At 59.1% G+C, this 11579-nt stretch overlaps 1 protein-coding gene across 2 annotated transcripts in view; it reads right to left on the minus strand.

Moving 5' to 3' along the window:
• Positions 1–10858, minus strand: part of SPSB1 (splA/ryanodine receptor domain and SOCS box containing 1) — a 71309-nt gene extending 60451 nt beyond the window's left edge. Inside the window, exons 1-2 of one of the 2 annotated variants that reach the window (XM_035019860.1) lie at positions 10370–10858; positions 9788–9893 (exon numbers count right to left, since the gene is read on the minus strand). The gene's annotated coding sequence lies outside the window, so the exon portion shown is untranslated. Of the gene's footprint in view, positions 1–9787; positions 10056–10369 lie in introns of those variants that run through there. The other variant, XM_035019859.1, reaches the window with a different exon arrangement.
• Between the last annotated feature and the right edge of the window lie 721 nt (positions 10859–11579).

Consider the following 11579-nt stretch of genomic DNA (forward strand, 5'->3'; position numbering starts at 1 on the left):
CCATTGCGCTGGGTCATGGACATGTGGGGCTCATGAGGCCAGTCTCTGCACCTGCACGTGCTCCAAGTTTTCCATTTAAAAAATGCACGTAGGGCGCCTGGGTGGCTCAGTTGGTTCAGCGACTGCCTTCGGCTCAGGTCATGATCCTGGAGTCCCGGGATCGAGTCCCGCATCGGGCTCCCTGCTCAGCAAGGAGTCTGCTTCTCTTTCTGACCCTTCCCCCTCTCATGCTCTCTCTCTATCTCATTCTCTCTCTCAAATAAATAAATAAAATCTTTTAAAAAAAAATGCACGTAAACACAGACAGCAAAAAGCAAAACCTCAGGGGTGGTGAGCCACCTGAAGGATGGGGGGACCCGGTCTCAGTTTAGGACTCGGCTCAGACATGGTTGCCTGGGTTGGTGCTGTCTGGGCATCTCCCTCGGTGTAGGCACCGTGACAGCCTGGACAGCTCGGGCATTCAGTGAATGTTGGCTGAATGATGAAGGAATTTAAAAACAAAACAAAACCCATGGGGCACCTGGGTGGCTCAGTTGTTAAGCGTCTGCCTTCGGCTGGGGACGTGATCTCAGGGTCCTGGGATCGAGCCCTGCATCGGGCTCCCTGCTCAGTAGGAAGCCTGCTTCTCCCTCTCCCACTCCCCCTGCTTGTGTTCCCTCTCTCGCTGTGTCTCTCTCTGTCAAATAAATAAATAAAATCTTTAAAAACAAAACACAAAAACCCTTTATCCTGAGATGTCTAGACACCCCCAAGGGTGACACAGTGGTGAGGAAGACAGGCTTGCTAGAACCCTGGGGGGTATGGGGTGGGGGCAGGAGGACAAAACATACAAAATACAAAACAGCTCAAATTTGGCCCAACGGGATAGGTCTGGAAGGAGAGGGGGAAAATACCTATCTTTCTGAACACCACATTTCTCCAAACACGATGAAAGCTGGCTCAAAGAGACCCTGACATTTATATATAATTTATACATAATTAAACATATTTCACACTGGTGTTGCCCCTTAGAATGATTCTTCCAAGCTTCACAAAGGCAAGGTGACTTTTCTCATTAGAGCTTCTCAAAATTTCCAAATTGCAAAGACCCTCGGACAAGAAAAACCCTCACAGATCTCCCCCTGCCCCCCAACTTCAGAGTAATTAAGCAAAGGGCTTCTGATTCCCAGATCTTCTGGGTCTGTCCAGGGGCTTCTCCCCCAGAAATCCATGTAGGTGCCCCAAGAACATGGCACGGGGCCCCTCACCCTGCCATCTTCTGAATCCTGTGTTTTATGTCAGGATCCCATGAGGCTCCCTGGGATCAGCCTAGCAGGCAGATCCCACCAACGTGGCCCATTGCCTGTGTGGCCTTCCAATGCGGGAAGTTAGCTCTGGCAGGTGCAGGAGCTTCAAAGAACCTCCCCATTCTCTCACCCCAGGAGAGGTTCAGTCCACAGGTGCAGCACCATCCCAGCCAAAAACCCCAGCCTTGGTCAGCCCTGCAGCCAAACTGCCGATGGTGAATGGTCTGCCGGGAGAGCCCCCAGCGTGTCCAGGAAAAGGACTAGGGGCTTGATTTGGACTCCTAAGAGGAGTTCCATGTGTTCCATGAAGGAGGCGGAGGCAGATGGAGACAACAATTTCTAGTTTATCCTTGCCTCTTAGGAATAGCTTTTGGGGTGAATGGGGCAGGGAAGGGATGCAAGGACACCTCCTATCCACCCCGATGCCTGGCATTCCAGGCCTCCCCGATACATAGCAGCCTTCCCGTGATCCTCCTAATGGCCAGTCCCTCCTCCTTGGGGTCACTCTACCTCCCTGCCCCCCCACCACGAGACCCCGCCCGCCAGCCTAGCACAGACCCTCCTGCCCAGCACACCTGACCGTCAGCTGGCGTTTCCTGCCCACACCTGCTCCATCAGACTCCTGAGGGCCTCGGGCTGCTTCGCACGCCTCCAGCGTTAGGCCTGGCGATAAGCAGCGGTAAATGACCCCCATGTGTGCATCAGTCACAGTCGAGAGAGCCCAGACTGTGGAATCAGGCCAGCCTTTTAACATCCACGCGGCCGTGTCCCCTCCAGCGACTCAGAAAACGTCTCGGAAGTTCACTCCCCTCATCTGGAAAGGGGGAGGTCAGACCGGACTCCTCGGGTTGTTTGAAGCCTTAGGAATCCAGCCACAGCAGCAAGAACAGTGCCTGACACACGGCAAGCATCTCATCATGCTCACACTGTTTCTGAAAGAATCCGACTCCGAGCAGACAGGAGTCAAGACAGCCTCACTGAAACGTTAGCCAGAGAACGGGTGAGAAAAGGCGGGGGAAAAGTCGTCGGGGGTTCCGACAAGGAAAGAGCCAACATCGCCTGAGGTGTGACAGCTCGGGTCTTCTCCCGTGCGGGGGAGCAACCCAGCGGTGTCCTTTCTACAAACTGTCCCCCCACCCCATCCACAGTGATGGCACCATGGCTCTGAGGGGGCCCCCAAGAGTCAACGGCCGGGGTGCCGCTGACCCAGTCAAGGGTGGACACAGAGCAAATGTGGCCTGGGAGAGAAGAAGCTCCATGAGTTACTGACCCCCAGCCACAGAGCCAGTCCACGTGGGGACACATGTGGCATTGCTGATCCAGATGGGGGGTGGCGACACCAAGTGAGCCTGAGACAAGGTCATGCCCTGAAGGCCATGTCACGGGTTTGGGAATTTTCCCTAAGAGCAGCATCGCTGTTGACGGGCCTCAAGAAGGGAGTGGACATCATGAGATGTTCATTTTAAAAGGAAAAAGTTTAAAACAATGAAAAAGATGGCCATCAGCAGGAGGATAGTGGCCGGGCCTTCGGCGGTGATGGATACGGGGAGGAAGGCAGGTGCTTACAGCTCAAGGCGAGCATTTCAGACAAGCCGTCTGAACGGAGCTGTCCCCGCCTCCAAGTGGCCCCCAAGTGAGCCAGGAAGGGAAATCCAGCTTCTATTCAGGAAACACTGCAATCTTCCATGCCAAACGTAATTAGCCAGAAGCCAGACACAAAAGGTCCCAGAGTGGATGATTCCATTTATAGGAAATGTCCAGAATAGGCAAATCCATAGAGACAGAAGGCAGCCCGGTGGCTGCCAGGGGCTGGGGGAGGAGGCACGCGGAGTGACTGCTAGGCGGGTACGAGGTTTCCGTTTGGGCGACGAAAATGTTGGGAAGCAGGTAGAGGGGGTCACACAGCATTGTGAATGTACTAATAAATGCAACTGGACTGTTCACTTCAGAATGGCCCCTTTTAGGCTATATGGAATTCACCTCAATTAAAATAAAAAAAGTAGGGCGCCTGGGTGGCTCAGTTGGTTAAGCGACTGCCTTCAGCTCAGGTCATGATCCCAGGGTCCTGGGATCGAGTCCCGCATCGGGTTCCCTGCTCTGCAGGGAGCCTGCTTCTCCCTCTCCCACTCCCCCTGCTTGTGTTCCCTCTCTCACTGTGTCTCTCTCTGTCAAATAAATAAATAAAATCTTAAAAAAAAAAAAAGTAGTCAGTAACACAGAGCATGTTAAGAGGCCTCTCCACTGAGCCACCAATCCCATTTCTGCTGGGGGTGCGGTCATATCCCCACAAACCGGGGCCCATTCTGACTCTCAATGACTCCTCGCGTCCAGTGTATCAGGCCACGGTGACAACTGGTCTTCTAGCCTCTCAGGCCACTCATTTCTGCTGCTCTCACCCTTCCTCGCGGCAGAGCTGGGTGGGTAAGGGTGTAGACCCGGGAGCCAGGCTGCAGGCCTGGGCTCTCAGCTCCCCACCTTACGGCCCAGTGGCCCTGAGTGTCTGTCTTCCCGTCTGTAAAATGGGGCCGCACCGCCCTCCAGGCCTTGCCGACAATATGAACAGCGGGCTCCATCAGCCTCCGGGTGGTAACCGTTGTCACCCACTGGGTTCCAAGCCCAGCACGGTGCCTGAATTTCTGTGACCAGCCCTTCAAAGCTGCGTCTTCTCCACCTGAGCTCTGTGCATGCCCTTCTTCCTCCATTACACCCAAACCATCCACCTTGGCTTTCCAGGGCCCCTAAGCCCGGCCCATCTGCCTACCCCCAGGTCCCCAGCACTCCATCCATCTCCATCTCCCCCATCTGGGCTGGAGGGTGAGGGGCATCCTGCAGGAAAATGAGTTCTTCCCAGCACCCCCACCCACCCCACTTCAGCTCTGCTGTGCCCAGAATGTTCTCTCTGGTCAAAACCTGGCTATTTATAGTGAATGCGTGCTGGGCAAACTAGTGACTAGTGTGGGATGTGGGAACCTGTGTCCACCACGAGGAGGCCCTCCCGCTGTAGGGACCCATGGCCGAGAGGGTAGACGACAGACCCAAATGTGCAGTCACCCAAGTCGCCCCTCAGCCACTGCCTTGAGGAACCCACATCAGAGCTCACCCTCCCAGAGCACCCTGTGCCCCGGCCCCCTCCACAGCCCCCCCGCCCCGCAGGGTCCTCGGGGCCCCCACCCGGCCACACGCCAGCCCACACTCACCTCCCACACCTGCCATCCTCCCACCTGGAATGCCCACCTACCTCCCCCCACCCTCTCCCGGTCAGCCTCGGGTCCACCACACCCTGGGAAGGTCATCACCGGAGACGGGCCGGCCTCCCCCACTAGACAGAGAGGTCTCTGAGAGTGACACCCCATCTTCATCCTTTGTATCCCCAGCCCAGCAGATTGGCTGCATACTGTAGGGGCTCAATACATGTGTGAATGGGAGAATGAATAACAAGCAGTCCAAAAAATAGCTCAGGAGAGGAGACTTATTTTGGACTTCTGGACCTCCCGCAGGGTCACGGGGGAAATTCTGGTCTGCAAATTGTAAACTCGGCAGTCGGGTTCTCTGACGGGCGGGTCCGTGGGGGGCACAGCGCCACCACCTCCAACATGTCGGGACCAGGCACTGCGGCCAGCGCTAGAGCACGTCACCCCCGAGACCTCACGGCCACCCCACAAAGTGGCTGCCACACTGCGCCGTCAGGGCGGTGGAGGCTCTGAGGGAAAGCCTGGGTCTGGGCCACCGCCCCTGAGCCCGGATTCACGTCTCTCCAAGCGCCCTGCTCAGAAGCACTACCAGCCCTGCCCGCACCCATCCGTCCAACAGGTATCCAGTAGGAGCCTTCTGTGTGTGCTGAGCACCGGGGACAGAGGGATGAGCGAGACCCACGTGGCCTGGCCCTGCCCACCCCCCAGCCCACAGTCCAGTAGGACACCGGCCAGCCTGCCCGTGGTGCTGCGAGCGGGGGAGTGCGTGTCTGGGTTTCTGGGTGGAAGGTGGAGGCCCGGCTGCCCGCCGCAGGAACACCATGTGAGCCAGGGAGACATGTGGAACTCAGGTTTTAAAGGTTTAGTGGGGGTGGGAGGGCAGGGTTGGGGGTCAGTGAGACATAGATGCAGGGGACGGAGGCTATGAGGGACATCAGGAGATGGGTGGGTGGGAGAGCTGTAAGGACGGGGATGGGGGTGGGAGGTGGGGGAAGTGGGGAGCAGGGGAGAGAGGGGGGTGCTGGGAGGGAAGGACTCCCGGCGGCTGGTGTAGAGAATTCTCTAAGCAGGGGGGAGGGGTGATGGCACCAAAGCAGCAGGGTCAGTGAGTATCCGCAGTTGGGCCAGTGACATCCAGGAGCTCCTGGAAAGATCTACAAGTGCCAGGGAAGTGAGGAAGTGGAGACCAGTTGTATTGACCTGCGAGTGGGAGGCAGGACGCTGGAGGAGCTGATCCTCTTGCCCTGAGGGCAGCTCTGGGGGCTCAGTGACCAAGGGGTCCACCCCACGACCTAGGCTCCCTGGGCCCTGTGAGCTCCCACAGGCAGCCTCGCCTTATGTCTGACCAGCGGGAGGGGACAGCAGCCTGTGGGGCTGGGCCAGTCGCATCAGGGAGGGGCGGGGCCCCAGGCAGCCCAGCATCAGCGCCCCCTTTACCCGCACTCTCCCCCCCAGCACTCCAAAGGCCCTCAGCGAGGCCCCTCCCGGGACCTGTGCCCTCAGGGAGTGCAATAAAAAGAGACTAAGTGTTCACCCACACATGAACGGATAAGCAAAATGTGGTAGCTCCATACAATGGAGTAGTATTCAGCTTTAAAAAGGAAGGACGTTCCAACAAAGGCTACGACATGGACGGACCTGAGGACATCACTCAGGGTGAGAGAAGCCAGTCACAGAAGGACAATGCGTAGGATTCCATGCATCTGAAGGACCTAGAGGAGTCAACCCCATAGAGACAGAAGCGGAATGGAGGGTGCCAGGTGCCGGAGGAGGAGAATGGGGAGTCAGCGTCTAATGGGGACAGAGTTCGAGTTTTGCAGGCTGGAGAGAGCCCGGGAGACGGACGTGGTGGCGGCCACACCCCCGCGGGAATGTGCTTCACCCCGCGGCGCACTCAGCGGTGGCTACAATGGGGAATGTGATGTCACGGGCATTTTACGGTAAAACGAGAGATAAGTATGAAATCCCAAACCCAAGAGAGGCCTTCCCACGTGGCTCTTGGGCAGCCCGGCACCACTGTGGGGACCCTCCACATACCCTCGCTGTCAGAGGCGGAACACGCAGGAGCACTAGGGCCTCAGGTACAAGGGTCTCTCCCCCGGTTCTAGATGAAAATGCCAGAACCAGGGTTCTATTCCCGGGCACGCCTCATCTCATGCCCGATGCTCTTCTGCTGACCCCCTTGGAAAGAAGGTTCCAAAGTTTCTGTCTCCAGCCCAGGCTTCTCTCTAGAGCCCCTGGCCTAGCTGCCATCTGGACACATCCACAGACCATTTCTACCTGGGAGAGGCTCAAGGCACCTCCATGCCCCTGGCCCCCAGCCCTCTCTCTAGGGTCACCATCCACTCAGACCCCCAAACTGGCCAGGAGGCTCCCAGACATTTGCAGTTCTTCACACCCCGTGTCCAAATAGTTACCCAACCTGTGGATTCCACCTTGAAAGCGCCGCCAGCCTCCAGCCCAACCAGTGGGAAACAGATACAGTAGAACACAAAGAAACACTTTTAATAATCGCAGGCCTGAAAGCAGAGCCAGGAGCTGTGTGGCCACAAGCAGCCTGTTTGGCAAGGGCTCTTCACAGCTGGGGCAACTGTCAAGACTTGTCACCAGGTAGATCCTGGATCCCCCCACCCCCAACCCTGCCGTGGCATTTACGTCCCACATGCCCTGAGTCTTGGGCCCACATCACCCACCGCCTCCCGAGGGTGGCAGGCGCCCACACGTTCCTCCATCCGTTACCCGCACTGTGGGGACTTCAAGACGATTCAGCTTGGGTTTGAGCTTGTTTACAAACCACTTCCACATCCCCTGCCGCCCAGGCCCTATCGCGAATGCCCATGCCCACCCAAGGCCCAGCCTTAATGAGGGGCAAAGCAGGGCTGTGCCTTTCAGGTCCTCCTCCCCACCTCCAAGGGAGGCCCGCAGGGAGCCTAGGTCTGTTCTTGATGTGGTCTGTCTCATGACCAGCGGACTCATTTATTTGTAATGTTGAGCAACGAACAGAACTTTAAAAACACAAAACAAGCAAGAAGCTTCCCGAAGACTCTGGGGGGGATGGTGGCGGTGGCAGCAAGACAGATGTCCCAGTGAGCCATCCTCCCCTTGCCACAGCCGGGAGGGACCCTCAAGTCCAGCCAGGCAGAGTGCGCTTAACCCACCCTGCCCCCCATGGCGTCAGTCTACCTCTCTGAGGCTTGAGATTTCGCTTAAATGCTTAGCGAGTACTTACAGATGACCTGATGCCGCGTCTGAGGTTTGGTTCAGAAGAGTCCAGCACGAGTGTGTGCACGTGCGTGCGGACACGTGCGTGCGTGTATACAGCGGTGTGTGAGCGCGAGGGTGTGTATATGCGTGGACACTCGAAGCCGGTGGGGGAACCCTATACCCTTCTCCCAGCCCTGCTATATATGTGCAATTTTCCGTCATAATAGACATTTTTCATTAAAAAAATTAGCACGTGCTTCTTGAAGAAAAGGTCAAGGGGATAGAGGGGGGCACACTGTGCTAATTAAGAGAGCTTAAGCACCAAAATCAGGGTCAGAGTTCAGCTCTGCACCCCGGCTGTAGCAGCAAGACTTTGGCCAAGTCGTGTAGCTGGCCGTTCCAGCCCCAGGAGGAGGGGGATGGAAGGAGACCCTGCTCGCTGCCCCGGGTTCTTAGGAAAAGTACAAGGGTTAATGTCTCAAGGACTCCGATCAGAGCCTGGCACCAGCACATTTCCTACTATCCCCACCACCACCACCATCCAACAACGTCACGCACACCTGGGAAGCACACCTTCCTGGGAAGCCTGGCACCTGACTATGAGCTGGACTTTGACTCTTAGATTAGGAGGGGCTCACTCTATCAGCTACCTGGGAAAAGGGAAAGCGCTAGGTGGGAAGTCCAAAACAAAAGCGTGGATTTCATCAGTCAGGCTTGTCGGGGAGGGACAGGCTTACGCATCCCGAGGCGGACAGAGGCCCATCTACACCTGCCCTGTGCTTTTGTCTCATAAAGATCCTCGTTCTCAAACTCCTCAGGCACCAAAACATAAACGGATTATGCCCATGAGCCATAAGCTATTTCTTGCAAAGAACTGGTGTGAAATTCCTGGACAACATTCTCAACACTATAGAATCAGAGGTTTTGCTAAATGTGAAAACGCATCAGTGGGCAAGGTTCTGCTCACCCCAGGAGGGGGAAGGTCCAAGAAGGGGACCAGGCGCAGCCAGAGGAGCATAGTCTCCGTTGTCCCCAGTGAGCAGGGGCAGCACTCACCTCCACCAGCTCACCCTCCCCACCCCCCATCCTGTTCCCAGGCTCCAGGGGAGAAAGGAAACCTCTAGCTGATTGCCCAGGGGCCCAGAGTGTTTCAGGAGGCAGCCCCAGGAGCCCACTGGAGGGTGGTTTCAACCTTGCTAGAGCAGCCCAAGGAATGCAGTCCCCCCCAGCAACACAGTGACATCACCCAGGGCCCCCGGTGGGACCACTCCTTCCTAAGAGCCGCGCAACCCCCAGAACCCACCATCTCCCCATAGCCCCGACCTCCCTGAAGCCAGGTCTGCCCCTGCTTGGTTCGTGACTGTCAGAACCACTGTGGTTGATTCTGCTTCCCTGGTGGTAGCCAGGCTGGGAAAGAAAAGGATTTATAAAGTTATTGCACTGGGCCATTCCACACCTCCCCACTGGCAAACTCTCTCTCCTGGGTAAAGCCCTCTCTGCAGAAGGAAAAGCAGTAAGAGAACAAGAAGTGCTTAAAATGATCTAATCCAGTCCATCACCTTACAGCTGGGGGGACGTGAGGTGCCTGGCCCATGACCTCAGCACCAGAGGCAGAAACCTGGGGCAACAGCCAGGGCTCTGGAGACCGTCCACAGGCCTGGCTCTGCATTGTGTGCAAGTCAGCCACCCTCTCCGGGCCTCTGCTGGGAAGGGAAAGCTTGGCCTACATAGATGCCCTGTAAGTAAGACAGGGCTTCCCTCAGCTCCGTGATGCCTCAGCAGAGGGAAGCCTGTCTATGCCCCTCGTGCTTAAATCTAGCACTTTCCACCACCCAGAGGGGGAGTATCAGAAAGGAACAGGGCCGAGAAGGGATGCTTGCTGTCCTCACACCCAGCAACCAGGGATGAAGCTCTGGGCCCCCTCCCGCGCTGTCCTGCCCCAGCCAGCAGAGAATTCTGCCAAGGACACCGATCTGCAGTCACCAGGGATGGCGTTTCTTACCATCACCACCTGTTAAAACTCAGCTCATGACCAGTTTCTGATGCTACCGGCTGGAGTGTTTAATTAAATATTACTCACTCAGGAAGCAGCCCCTGCCAACTCACCCCCAATCCGCCCGGTTCATTTTCAGAGAAGAGGAGAGGGAAGGAGAAGGAGCCTGTGTTCTCCCCAGCTAGCATCGGCAGGGCGACCCGTCTGAGCAGCCCACTTCTGAGAAAGAACCAAGCGAGGAAAGTCAAGGTAAGCAGCTCTCGGTCACCGGCAGCTCTCGGTCACCAGCAGCCCCACGGCCAGGTTACCTTAGATGGTGCACACACACACACACATACACTCACCCCGGGTGCACACTCAGACACACACACTCGCAGAGATGCACACTCACCCCAGGCACACACACACACTCACCCCAGGCACACACACACACTCGCAGAGATGCACACTCACCCCATACACACTCACACACACTCACCCCAGGCACGCACTCACTGATGCCCAGACACACAGAAACACTCAGAGACACACACAGACACAGAAACACACACCGCACGCACACGTAATCTCACACAGACACACAGACGCAGCACCCTGACTCGCTCAGGCACACCCACACAGGCAGGCTCAGAGACACACAGACACTCGGTCGCCAGACCCCTCACACCCAGCCGCACACTCACTCACACACTCACTTGCAGTCTCCCATCGGGGCAAGCCCGCGCGCCAGGGGCCAGTGAGCATTCCAGGAGCCCTCGCCTTGAACTCGGACAGGACAATTACCAAGTCCCCACACACCCTGGCCGCGGGCTGACCCTTCCCGCGGGGCCACCGACCGGCCCAGGCTGCTCTGGTTTTTCTGTTTCCATCGATCTGCTGACACACACTCGGCTCCCCCCTGGTTGCCGGGAGAAGCTGCGGCGGCTCCGGGATGGCGGAGAGGGAGGCGCCGCCCGGGGTGTCGCCCCGGCGGACTCCCCGGGGGAGGCGCGGCGAGCAGGGCAGGGGAGCCCCGAGGGGGCCAGTAGGGCCACACTGCAGATCCGGCTCCCGACCGGCGGGAAAAGCGAAACTAACTTCGCGGAGCAGGGTCGCGCTGCCCCCGTGTGGGAGGGGCAGGTCAGCGCCCCCGCCTCGGCCGCGGGGACAGCCGCGGGAACGGAGCCGGGGGCGCCGGGGCACCTGGAAGTCGGCGGGGGCCGCCGCGCGCCCGGGGTCCCCTCCCGGGCCTGCGGCAGCCGAGGCTCAACCCCGGGCGCGACCGTGGTCGCGGCCGCCGGGACCCCCGCCTTGCCTCGCCCCCGCAGGTGGGACCCCCGGGCCGCCGCGACCCGCAAGGCGCCCGCAGCCGCAGCGGCTCTGGGCGGCGCCCTGGCCCCCTCGGCCAGGACCTGTGGCGAGAGAAGGGCTCCCCGCGGCCCCCTCGCGGGTCCCCAGCGGGACCCTCACCCACCAGGCCCCCAGCGCCCGGCCCCGCGCCCACCACTCGGTCCCCGAGGGCCGCGTTCCCGTCCGGACCCCCACCCGCCCGGTCTCCCGTGCCCGGCGCTGCCTACCGCGCCAGGGAGGCCGCCGCCGCCGCCGCTCTCCGGGGCCGAGGAGGCCGGGGCGCCCGGGCCGCGCCCGCCGCAGGGAGCGAACTCGCCTCCTCCCGCGGCCCCGGCGCCAGCGCCTGGAGCCTGGTTCCTGCTGCGAGCGCGCGGGCAGCCCGAGCGCGACTTCTGTGCGAAGAAGAAAAAGCAGGCGAAGGCTTTAAAGTGCGGCGAGGGGAAGGCGCCGGGGGCGGGGCCGGCGTGCCCGCCCCGCCCCTCGGCCCCGCCCCCTCGGCCCCGCCCCGCCCCCTCGGCCGCGGCCGCGGCTCGGGCTCCGGCTCCCGCGCGCCCGGGGCAGGGCCCCCCCGGCGCG

The sequence above is a fragment of the Mirounga leonina genome, unplaced genomic scaffold (assembly GCF_011800145.1).
Source record: "Mirounga leonina isolate KUSES-001 unplaced genomic scaffold, KU_Mleo_1.0 Mir_173, whole genome shotgun sequence".
Lineage (NCBI taxonomy): Eukaryota > Metazoa > Chordata > Mammalia > Carnivora > Phocidae > Mirounga > Mirounga leonina.